The sequence below is a fragment of the Aptenodytes patagonicus genome, chromosome 3, assembly GCF_965638725.1.
Source record: "Aptenodytes patagonicus chromosome 3, bAptPat1.pri.cur, whole genome shotgun sequence".
NCBI lineage: Eukaryota > Metazoa > Chordata > Aves > Sphenisciformes > Spheniscidae > Aptenodytes > Aptenodytes patagonicus.
The window spans coordinates 53,606,403-53,618,978 of NC_134951.1; the positions used below are offsets into that span (position 1 = coordinate 53,606,403).

At 44.5% G+C, this 12,576-nt stretch overlaps 1 long non-coding RNA gene across 1 annotated transcript; it reads right to left on the reverse strand.

The window, feature by feature from the left end:
• Nucleotides 1–274: 274 nt before the first annotated feature.
• On the reverse strand, nucleotides 275–2,967 carry LOC143158010 (uncharacterized). The gene is made up of 2 exons (XR_012994888.1): nucleotides 2,710–2,967; nucleotides 275–1,584 (listed from the first exon to the last, which is right to left on the reverse strand). It is a non-coding gene; the product is annotated as an uncharacterized LOC143158010 (long non-coding RNA).
• Between the last annotated feature and the right edge of the window lie 9,609 nt (nucleotides 2,968–12,576).

Genomic DNA, 12,576 nt, shown 5'->3' on the forward strand with positions numbered 1-12,576 from the left:
CCTTGTGATATATTGGAATGAATGGGACTTTCTTCTAATGGGGGAAACACTGTTTATTCATAATAACTTAGCTTATAGTTGAGAAAGGGAGCAACGCACCTGGAACTGACTCATTGTAAATTCCAGAAATGCAAGGAGTTTCACAAAGTCTGCAGTTACCTTGTTTTTTAAGTAACCATGCAGAGCTGACAGCTATTAACAGGAGCAAGGACTTGCATAATGAGGACTAGAAGGAAGGCTTAGTACTATCCATGCCGGAGTGATTTAAAGAGAATGAAGGCACGTATTTCTTTATGATGCATTATGTAACAACACAGAGGGCAATCCAAGGCATTCAAAAAAATACAGGACCCACATTTGATCTTATACTTGTTATTTATCACACAAATAGTTTATAGTGCTTATAGCTTAAGGCTTATGAAACACCTAACTTAGGAATGTTATCTGGTACAAATGAGTTTGAAATGTTTTAGATGACATACTTTATGTTTTGTACATCTTTAGGAAAATATAAGAGGTCCTATAATTCATTTTCTTCAAACTTCTGCAATACATGCAATCTCAGATAAAATAAAATTGTCAAAATCGGTGATAGCTGGACCTTCTGGTTCACATTAGTGTGAAGAGAAAACTGCTGTTGAGCTGACACATTGATAGATTACGAGTTCTGCTGAAGAATAGCTAAAAATGGTGATTCAATTTTGTCGCTACTTTATAAGAAGAATAACAGAAGTGGAGATGTTACTCACGATATCATGTCTTTTATCAAAACCCTAAAGGGTTCTGGTGCATCAAACACATTCTCTTCCTGAGAGCTTCTGGCTCTAAAAAATACCACTGTAAGTAAATGAAACTAAATTGGCCTATTAAAAAAAATACGATGAGCTTATGCCCTAAATTTATTTAAACATGAAAATAAAGATCGGATTGTAAAAAGACTATCTTTTAAGGTGGTTTTTTTCTCCTCTTTTTTTTTTTTTTAAACAAATTGGTTTTTTAAACAATACAGATGCTGGTCTTGTAATGATGAAATGGAGAGCTAGGAGGATTATGAAACACAAGTAACATGAAGGGCAAATCTGACTGAAAGAGAGGGAGAGTATTATTCCAATTATTTAAAACTTAGCTGGGTTAGCTCCTTAACTAGCTTAAATCAATACAGCTCCCCTGAAATCAATAAAGTGATACAGATTCACCCAAGATGTATCTAGCATATAAGATAATGCGGACCATCATCTTCTGTTAGGACAGTAAACATAAACACATGTGGAGAGTCATCTTTTCTAAATAGCTCCTTAATCTTTAGATACACAAAAGAGAACTTTTAAAAGAGGCACCTTAAGTACTTCTGCTATTCTACCCCTGGTCCTCCGTTGATCTGAACCTTGCATGGTCATTTACGCTGAAGTGAAGTCAGGTTTAAGCACTGACTTCAGTCCCTCAGTGCTTCATACTTCCCTGTGCTGCTGCAAATCACCACGGAAGGCTCAAGATGGAGGGAACGGGGCCTTGGTGGCTTGTGCCTTCCTCCCACGGACATCACCGAATGCTCCCAGCGCTTACTTCCGATTCATCCAAGGAGTTCTGCAACAACAGAAGGGGAAACAAGGCTTCACAGTCCTCATCCTTCACTGAGAGGGATAACAGGTAAGGAGAACGAGGAAACAGAAACATGGGGGGGTGGATTTCTTATTACAGGCTTCCCTCTCCCAAAGGGAAAGAAACCTTGGTACAAACTTCGTCACATCACAAAGACATACACAGGCAGGCACCTCAGATTTCTGTTACCTCAGTGGTTTTGTTTCAGGGAAGGATAAAGTATTCTTTTGATTTTTATTTTTACTTTTACCAGGGCCTCTATAGTAAGTATTTGCAGCTTCTCCTACAATAATTAATGTTTTTTATCTTAAAAAAAATCTCCCCAGCAAAACTGTGACTTAAGTTTTGTTCTTAATTCGAGGATGAATGGGGAAGTGGGGAAGAAAAGCAGCAAGGCAGGAAGTTCATCACCTTGCTCTAAAACGTAGGCAGAGCCAGAAACCGAGATTAAATCCAAGAAATGTCTCAACCCTGTTCTGTGTTTTGCCTACAGTTCTTACACACACATTCGCCTTTTGAGTATGCACACCGACATCTTTAGGATGTTCAGGCAATGTATTAACACATTGTGGATAAGGGAAAGAAACAAGTCAGAAATATTTGGAGGGTGTGAAGCAGTAAATAGTAACAAAGTAGAAATGTTTTAGGCAATGCTATTACAGCTTGATGGCAAAGTAGATGAATACATTCTCCTTTCAAGCCTGTTAAGCTGGATGATAAGTAAAACGAGCTAAATTTTCTGAGTTTGGAATGTCATTGATTTTTGTTTGTTCCACAATGCTATGCAGCTCCTAGATGTAAGAGCTCTTACAGATGAAAGTCTGCTTTTAGGACAGGCCCCATAGTGAAAGGCTGTGCCATGGCAGGGAGAGACCCAGGTAATTCTGGCGGGGCAGCGTCTTGCGATGCACGACCCAGCAGGTATCCAACCCGCCTTACGTAAGGGTTTCATTTTCGTTAGACTACATCTCACCGCAGCACGATGGAGAAGAGGCTATTACATCTCCCCGTGCGGCGCCAGTCCCCTGTGCCAGGCCCAATATCCGCATCCTCGCATTTTTATTTTTTTTTTTTTTTCTCCAAACAGCACATCTACGCAGTGGCGTTTACCTATTTGCTCGAGCCGTGGCTGCCATGCAACCTATCTGGGCGGCCGGCTGCAGAGCCTACGTTCAGCGGAGCGTTGCCGAAGAGGAAAACCCCGTCCCTCTTCGGCGAGGGGCGCGCTGCGGGCCGGCTCCTGGCGAGCCCCTCTTCCTCGGCGGCGGCGGGGCGGCTCCGCTCTGCGGCCAGCGGCGGGCAGAGTCCATTGCAGCTCGGCGGGGAGCCTCCCCGCGCGGTGCAAACATCCACGGGCTCCGGCAGCGTGCGGGGGTACCCAGCCCCTCTCCGTCTCCTTCCCCCCCCCCACTCCTACCACCACTGCCAGGTGCGTTCATTTCTCATCCCGTCCTCTTCCCACAAATCCACCGTCTGTGGCCGCTAAGCCCCAGCAGCCTGGCTGGCCCCCGAGTCACCACCGATACCTCTCTCTCTCTCTCTCTAAGCTCTCCCCGAGGAAGCAGCGCGGCGGAGCTGCTCTCCGCCCGACGCTCGTCCTGCATTTCACCGCCCCACGGACGCCACCGCCGGAGCCCTTAAAAACAAAGGCGAAACCCGCCACTTTCCACACTCCCTTCCCTACCCGCGCCGGCACCGCCGCGTGAGGCGGCTGCCTGCAGGAGCTCGCCTAGCAGGGATAAAAAACAAGGGGGGGGGGGGTTTTAAGGAAAAAACAAACCCACCCAGCCCCACGGCTGATCCCCGTCCCTGGACGGCGGCGCGGCGGGGCGAAGCACAGCACAGCACAGCACAGCACAGCAACACCTGACAGCCCGCCGCGCCGCGCTGTATTTCCCTCCCTTAGCGACAGGGGAGGCGCGCGGCGGCGGCGGCCCCGCCATTGGCGGAGGGGAGCGGCGCGGCGCGGCCATAGGCTGGCGCCGCCGCCAATGGGGCGCGCTGTATCCGGGAGGCAGGGGGCTGTGGAGCTATTTAAATCCAGCTCGGTGATGTCAGCCGGGGCGGCGGTTGGCGGGGGTAGCGCGGGGGAAAAGAAGAGAGGGGCGGTTGGCGGTGAGGCGAGCGCGGTGGCCGCGCCTGTCAGGCCGCGTTAGTCGCAGGGCGGCCGCTGCCTCTGAGGAGAGGTGAGCGGGAGTGGCCCGGCGCACCTGCGCGTCCTGCCGAAACATCTCCGCGTTACGGGGGCCGGCAGCTCCCCGCTCACCTGGAGCGCTACCCTTGTCCTGGTGGCGATCTTGAAATCCGTGGGTTAATTTCGGGGTGTTGGCATGGCGCACGCTGAGACTGCGTGCAGTCAGGTGGGCTCTCTAGTTGTGCGAGTTCCATGCGAAGCCATTTCTTAAAGAGAAGGCAAAAGGGCTACTGTCTGCATTAAGAATACTTCTGCAACTGTTCAGGGGGAGGGGTTACCTCACATTACCTTTCTACACTGCTCGCATTTGCGTCCGGTGCCTCCCCATGGCCTCGGTGATACTGCAAAAGCCATCAAGTGCATTGAATTTCATCCCTTGAACCGTGCGTTCAGAAAGGCATGCCTTACCTCTTGGTGTTCCAGGGTTGCCTGGTTTTGATCCCTAGGGACTGTCACAGTGGAAAATCACTGTTCACGGTGGGAAATCCCCAACTGATGGTGCTGGTTTAAAGGTGCACATTTGGGCCATGAAGCATACCAATAGTAGGTACAGCCACCTGGCTGGTTTTCCTTTTGCATTTCTGATTCCGGTTATGGCAGGTCCCGTTCTGTGGGTCACAGGGAGAACTTTTAGATGCTAAAACCTGATAGATGCTTCTGGCCACAAGTGTTCTGTTTTCTATTGTCTTCCCAGTACAGCAATCACAGATGGAGTTGAAATGGTGTTATGTTACAACAGAAGAAGATGAGTGAAAACAAGATCCAAGTGCACTGGTCTGTCTTGGCAGAAAATGTCTCATAATTCGTTCTGCACTTCAACGTGCTGGAGACCTGTCCTGGAGCTCATCTTGTTTAGCCTAACAAAGGCTGAAAAGTGGGATTAAAGTAGACTTGTTTGGCATGTGATCATCCTGCCTGCAGCCCGATGCCCAATACCCTGATGGTTGCACAGCTTTTTCGCTCTTGTGTGACCCAAACTTACCCGTGATGTGACCAAAATGCAGGCATCTCCCATCATACAATGGTGTGTCACTCATGCGATGGGAGCGCACATAAACGTCAGGTAACAGACTGCAAGCTTTTCTCAGTTTGCAGATGGATGTGTGCTGTGACCATAGATTTTGGCCTGTAACTACAGGTATTTTGGTTGCCTAAAGGCTGCAGAAGGACATACGGTGTGGTGACCTGTGGAAGTGGTTCCCTAAAAGCAATGCTGGGGTGTGGTGAGCTGAACACACAGGGCATTACTAAGCTGAACATTGTTGGTGCCAGAGAAGATTTATCATGGGAAATTGGGACTGGAAACCAGGAGGAAGGAGGTTGCTGACAACCATGGGATTGAAGATCTCGACAGCCTCCCAAACAGGACAGCGGGAGCAAGCAGCCTACGCTATTTCATGGTGGAGCTTCATAAATTCACAGTCACGATTAGTATGAGAGGGCAGGTTTGACGCAGGACTTAGCAATTAAAGCTGGATGGGGAGGTGGTACCCCCAAGGAAGGATGAAAACCCCTTACTGTTACGTGTGAAGGAGCTGTCATTGAAATGATGTTTCTTCACTGTGGCAGGATATGGCAACAGAGGTAAGAGACAGCAGGGGAAGACTGACCATGGAGGTGGCTTCTGTGAGAGGAGGGGAAGGCTTGTCATAACTTGGGGTCCTCAAGGTGAATTTGATTTTATTTTAAGGACATTCTTTTACCGAGAGTCAGATAGAAGAATGTGAGAGCCCCTTTCAGGAACTGACTCTATGTGCCTTTTCAGTCCCGTTCGCATTTCCTTGCTTTTCCCTATTTGGAAAGCTGCTTGGAATAAAGATTAACGCAGTACACTCAGTGTGTTGTTAATGTATTGTATTTGTCCATTGATCCCACACTCCAGATTTTCTGTGACTTAGCTGCGAGACTCAGGAAATAATATTTTTTGTTGTTTTGATTCAACTTTCTTCCCGTGGTCCCTGGCTGTGTTACTTCTAGGGTGACTTGGGGAAGTGTCACCTTCCTCTGAAATTATCAGATCAGCATTAGCAAGAAATGAAAAGCCAGGCAGAGGTGTTTGTGGTCCTGCTCCTGACTCATGCATCTTGCTCACTTGCTTGGAAATAATCTTATGATCAGATCTGAGTTGAGAAGAAATTTTTCTCTAACATGGGTCATTGCATTTGGGGCAAAAAAGGGAAGGGGAAGGCATTCACCCTCCTCTGTAAGATGGAACGTGGTTCGCTTTGTAAAATGAACTTGGGTATTTTGGGGGCAGGAACTGCTGGAATGGACAGAGCCCTTGGCCTGGAGTAGTATAAACCTTAAGTTTGTTGGAGGGGGCAGGGGGGTGTTAATATATGTGAGTGGAAGAGGGGAAGATGAATGGATCTTTCTGGACTTCACAGCTACGGCATAAACTTACTGGGACAGAAAGGAATGTGAAGAGTTCATCTGGTCCATCCCATGATTTTACTATCATAAAGCAGGATCCAATTTCCCCATCTCTTTCCTGGTAAATATCCAAATTATGCAAAGACCTTTAGGGATGGAACTTTAGAACCTCCCCAGACATCTCTTCCAGTGCTCTACTTTTCTTAGCTTAGGACAGTTTTCTGTTTCCTCCAATTAGAAACTCCTTAGGTGCAGTTTAACCCCATTACTTCTTGCCCTATCCATGTAGAGGACAGGTCGTTCCCTTCCTTTTTACCATAAAATTTATGTATTTTGAGACTGTCAGCATGTGTACCTTCAGCCTTTTCTTTTTTTTAGGCTAACCAAACTCTTAATCTGTTCCATTTTTGATCATCGGTAATTTTCTAGTTCTCTTCATGTGACCCTGGGAGACTGCAATCCCTGACCCCTCCTCACTTTCAGTCCTACATATCTGTTTAAGAAAGGTCTGGAGAAAGAAGGCAAGCAGTGATGTCAACATTTCCTCATAGTCCTTTTTTTCTCCTAAACAACCATGGTGAATGAACAAAATTAATGGCAAGTGAAATTTGCAGCCCCTCGGAAAGGAGCACATACTGCAGGAGAAGACGGATGGATGGTGCTGAAGTGGTGACATCAGCTCAAAAGAGGGACATAGGGACAGCTGGCCACTAAACTGATGTGTGCAGCTCCATTGAAAAAGAAAAAACAAAACCCAAAAAACCCCAAATTTTAGGATGCTTAAGGAAAGGGGATGCTGAATGATGAACAATAAGATGTTACTGTAAATGACACTCACTCTGGAAAATACTGTGTGCTGCAGCACCTCAGCTCCAGAGTTTCACAGGGTGTACAAAGATTGCTGCTAAGGCTGAGTAAACTGAGGCGTGGAGAAACTAGGAGGCACGTGAGTAACTGTAGTCAGACAAGGCAGAACTGGAAATCCCCTCCCAGTCTTGACACTGCTTCTTCCTGGCCAGTCTTTAGAAATCATTCCTGCTTCAGACTAGTGATACATGATACCGTATTTTCTTCCTGTTAAGAACACATTTTGCAGAAGGATCTATAACACTGTGTAGGATTCAGCTGAATTCAGGCTGCAAGACGGGGTCAGTTGTAGTCCTCTGCTTTAAAATATCATTGATAAAAATCTATTTTAAATGTTCTGGTCAGGACTAGTGAAGCTTTTCAGTTTTTAAATGCGTTTTGTGTGGAAAATCCCTCTGTTAAATAATTAGCAAGTGCTGTAAGCATTACTGCATATTTGTATTTCATCTGCCCGGAAGAAATGGACAGTTCTGTTGCTACAGATTAAGCACTATTTAGTTTGTGATACTCTGACTGCTGGAAGAGAGACTTCATAGTTTATTTCTTTTACATCCAATTATTCAAGGAATGGGGCTGGACAGAAGAAGGGTTTAACCACAACTTTTCTTCTACTCCCAGTCCCAGCAGACATTTGAGTTTACAAAGAAAAAATCTGCACGAGCTGAAAATGTGAAAACCAGAGAGTGAGTGGTTCAACAGTACAAAGATTGCAGTGTTGGATCTTATTTTCTTGGCTGGCATTGGCTATGATGGTTTGTTTATTTTACCTTTGACATAGCCTTATTCCACATTTCAGTGTAAATTTTTCTCAGGCAGCAAAAAAGCTCATCGCTGCAGCTGCTGTTGCATGAATTAGTCTTAGGTACCAATGGACACTAATTGTGTTTAAAATGAAGAATTTGGCACAAAAAGCTGTTCAGATTTAACCTTTTCCTCACAGAAATGGAGTTACTAATGATTCTTTTTATGGAATGAAGGATAAGATCACCTTTTAATTCATTTTGATGATCAGGTCTTTGTTCCTGAGGCTCTTTGAACAGTAGGTTGTCTCAGAAGTGTGTCCCTGGCTCTGCTGTGGGCAATTCTGTACATCTCTGTGCTGTTAGCAGGCTACACCAGCAGGCCTTGGAAAGCAACACAGAATGGTAACTGTCACATCTGTTTTCCTAGAAAGTTGTTTTGTCCTGTCTTCGAGACAAACTTTGAATTCTGAGATGGTTTTGTATTCCTAGCACTGCAATTGGCAGCACCATTCCTGAAGGAATAAAACGCTTCAATCTTCATGTGTGTTGGACCTAATAGCCCTCCTGGCAGTCAGCGCGAGGCTTCAGTATGCCAAAAAATGCAGACGTGGGCTCCTCAGCCTGAAGAAATTGCCCTAAATTAGAGTACAGACAAATGTTGATTAACCAAACGTGCCTGCAACACACAGAAGTTCTCAGAGTATAAGCTAACTTGAAGTTTTTTCCTCTGGTGTAGCATCAGTAGCTCAGAGCCCTAAGCAGTCCTCTGCTTAATTTCACAGCCGTTGCTTAGGTAGCTGATCCAGTTTGTTTTATAAGCTATGTTATACAGAAGGCCATTTCCTGTGCGCTGGGGCTCAGCTGTGTATTTTGCCCACATCAGCTTCTTCCACAGTGTTGCCTGGTTAGCACTTGCAACAAGCATCTTGTGAAGCCTTTAGAAAAGTCTCTTCCAGCTTGCCAGAGACAAACATGTAGGATGCTGGTGACCATCTGGGATTATAAAGAGGATGGTTGCAGCTGTACTCAGCGGTCTGTTAAGGGCCAGATCCTAGTCAGGCCAACGAGGACTGCAGGGAAAAGATCAAGGATGTGAATAAAGCTAATTCTCCATTCTGGCAATCAAACTGGGGAAATGCGTGTTTTCTTGCAGCCCCGCTGAGGCTTGCAAAAGCTCTTCCATCTCCAAAACATTGCTGAGACTGATGTCAATGAAAATAACACACCGAAACATTTTTAACATTTATGCCGCTCTTTTGCAATTCGAGTATGGTGAACTGAAGTTCGTGTGTGCTGAAGTACAGGGCGCAGAATGGAACAGACCAATCTATCTATGAAGACTGGAGGGGTTATTTACCATCACTGAGATTTAGAGGATTTTTTTAATGTTATTGATCGGTATTTCTAAAATGGTGTTGAATTGTAGCTTTCCTGTTGCGATAAAGCTGTATGACTAGTATTTTGATATTTTGTTTGTTAGTAGCTTGGGACCATATACCAAAAGGCAGGGGACACCAAAGAAGGCTGTAAGAATGTGTTCAAAATAGCACAAGGAGGAATTTTATGTAGTATTTCCTAGGTACAGTGTTCCTAAGGCAGTGTAAAATTTTACTCTGTTCTTTCATGAAACTTATCTATACATATATCACAAAGTCTGTTTTTTAAGTATTGGCCTGTTTGGTCAACTATGCTTAGATTTGGGACGAAGTATAGCATGATGTGATATCATATCAGTAGGTAATATTAATCTCTGCATAATTTTCCATAAAGGGCAGGGAACTTGTGAGGAATGTCCTTTTACAACCCCATATAATGAAGGGGGAAGCTTGTCAGCTGAATTTCCCAATATGTGGATTATTTTTGTTTTTAAAAGTTAGCTCTCACATTTCAGTGTTGTCTTCCTTCTCTGCACAATCCCGAAGAACAGCCTATTCAATAGCTAGCATAAAATTTAAGTCCAGAGATGACTGTTACCGTAAATACCAGCATGACATTTAATATAAATTCTTGCCTAAAATATCTGCGATAAAGCCTAGATCCTATAGGTATGCATATGTATGTATTGCTACTAGATTATGATCTAGGTGGGGTTTAAGCACCACGTTACAAAAAAACAAATCCATGTAAACCACTCATCACTTCTTCATCATCTGAGCATATGCAGACATCTACCATCTTTGTGACACTGTTTTAATCCTATGTGGAATGCCTTCATGAAGATAGCTGCATCTTTATCATACATGGAGCTTACCGAGTTCAGCACAGAGCTATTTCCAGTCAAGGATGCAAACCAGCAGAGATGGTTATTGTCCACCTCTTGCCTAATGGTCAGCCATTAGAGGACTTGCTGAGGAAATCAGACTTTCAGCGCCCTCAGACAACAATTACCACTTATTAGATGAGAGATCTCACCTTAGTGGCATGAGTGGAATCATGTCACAGCCTCTTCCATGGTTTTCAGAGTTGATTTATATTCTCTGCCATGCTTGCATGGGATTGCTTTCCTTTCTACAACCACTTACAATGCTATATTCCTCTGTTTTCTGTGGAATTCCTGGTTTGGAGTAAGGAAAGGGATAATTTTAACACAAGAACTGAAATTGTGTCTAACTCCTGAGCAGATAGAAAGAGGAAAATGTCTCTAGTGCTATTTCCTTAGGTCTTTAATTTCTGAGATAAAAAATTTACATCTTCACTCTGGTACACATACTCTCCACCTCAACTTCTCTTGCATCCTTTGAATAATTATTCTGTTAGGAGTTGTAAGTTACACAGTGCTTTTCATTTTATACAATTCAGCATGCAGGAGAAGTGCATATCAAATTTATGGGCTGAAATGGAATCATCAACCATTCACGAGGCAACACCTGCAAGAAGGAGCACTCACAGCTTCTTGTCCCGAGCAATACAGAACACCAAGCAGCTACTGGGTTAACTTGTCCTAACACAGAGCAAAAGCCCCTGGAGTGAATCCAGCATTACTTACCTGTTTAAGAGCTGTGCCCATATGTTTGATTGGTGTCTTGGTTTCATTTTGTTTTTCCAAGGGAATCATAACTCATTTGCACAAACAATCCCTAGTCCATAATGAATACATATACCAGGATTTAGAACAGATAAATTAAAGGAGATGTGCTCATGAGACAGCAAAGCATGTAGTAGAAAGGATAAGAAATACCCTTTTCATGTTGTCTGATAAGAATGATCACTTAGAGAAGAATATAATTTTAATTTCTAAGTTACCCAAATACCCATATCAAAAAAGGAAAGCAAAGAGAGAAAACAGGTATTTATGGGCACACTGTTGTCACAAGTGCTTTGGTACCCTGCTTTTGTACATTGCATTCAATATCTGATAGGTAACATACAGCACCAAAGCGCACAGCGTTTATAAAGATATCATTAAAGCATGTGACAGTCTAGGCTGCAGGAGAAAATCAGAAAAAACATGGTCCCACTTAATTGTTTGCCTGAGTATTACAGGACTTTTTTCAGGGTAAGAAAAACAAGGACTGTTAAGGAGAAACTGTGTCTGGTGGTAAGTCAGCTGCTGCTCAGAAAAACGGGTGAAACTCTGTATGGCGTCCTCAGAAAAATGAGAGCCAAGAAGTTGTGATCTGCTGCAGAGAGCTGAGGGTGCATGTTACTCTTTAAATTAATTTAGGTAAATTTAATTTACCAATAAAACAGCTATGATAAGATGTTGGAGAGAGATAACCATGTTGTAGGTGTGGGTGGAAATAATATGCACAGCAAAACAAGCTGGTTGGTTATGTGGAGAAGAGTGTTGCTGGAAAATCTTGTGAAACACTTCATACTAGCTGCAGTACCGTATATAAACTTGTGTCACATGCTGTTGATCAGGCAGAATTCAAATGCTGAAGAGACTGAGCTATGGCAGAGTCTCTGGCTTTGTGTGATTGCCAAACAGCCCAGTGTGGAACACTTAACATCATCTTAATTTCTACTTTCTGCTTGTTATGACTATGTAGTGCTGTTTCATGGCAATTTTGAGGTTATTTGAAGGACTCTGGGGAAAGGAGTCTGAATGGCATACAGCATTGGAATGGACACAGCGACAGCCAGAAGATGCAAGAGGATTCATAGGGGAGGAGAAGAGCAGAGGGCAATGGAGAGAAGCAGAAGTGAACAAGCATGAAGTGCAAAGAAGGAACAGAGGTGTACCATTATGGTATAGTTTAAGACCCTACCCAGGGATGCTAGGACCTGCGGGAAGCTGAAGAGTGTATCAGTGCTGTTTGCTTAGCATGGCAGACCTGCTTACCTAATTATTTTATCTGTAGTATTTCTAGAATACAAGTAATGTGCAAGCTGTACTGCAACATGGAGACAAGCAATAAAGGCAGTTCAGCTGCTGGGATCTGCAGATGCTCATGCCTGTGGTCCCTCATAATCTGGTATGTGGCTGGCAGGAGGGGAGGAAGCTTAGTAAAGAAGAGGAGAGCCACAGTACACTTGGTTCTGTGGTTCAAACAGCTATAGCTGTCAAACAATAGTGTTTCTTGTTTGGGACTTAGCTTAGGTTAAAGCTCTTCAGACCTACTTGCCTGGGGCAAGCCTCCAGGCTGGAATGCTGTTAGGAATTTGCAGCTTAAAGCTCCTTGGCAGCAGTTGCCATTTTTCAGCTTTTGTGGCAGCGGAACAGGTTCCTGGGAGTGGGAAGGGAAATCTCAGAGGATATTTGTGAGACACCTGGGAGAGGCATATAGGGATGGGGAGGGAATCTGGGAGAAGCCAGCAGGGTATCATGGGTCTGTGGCAGACCTGGTGAGGAGGGGG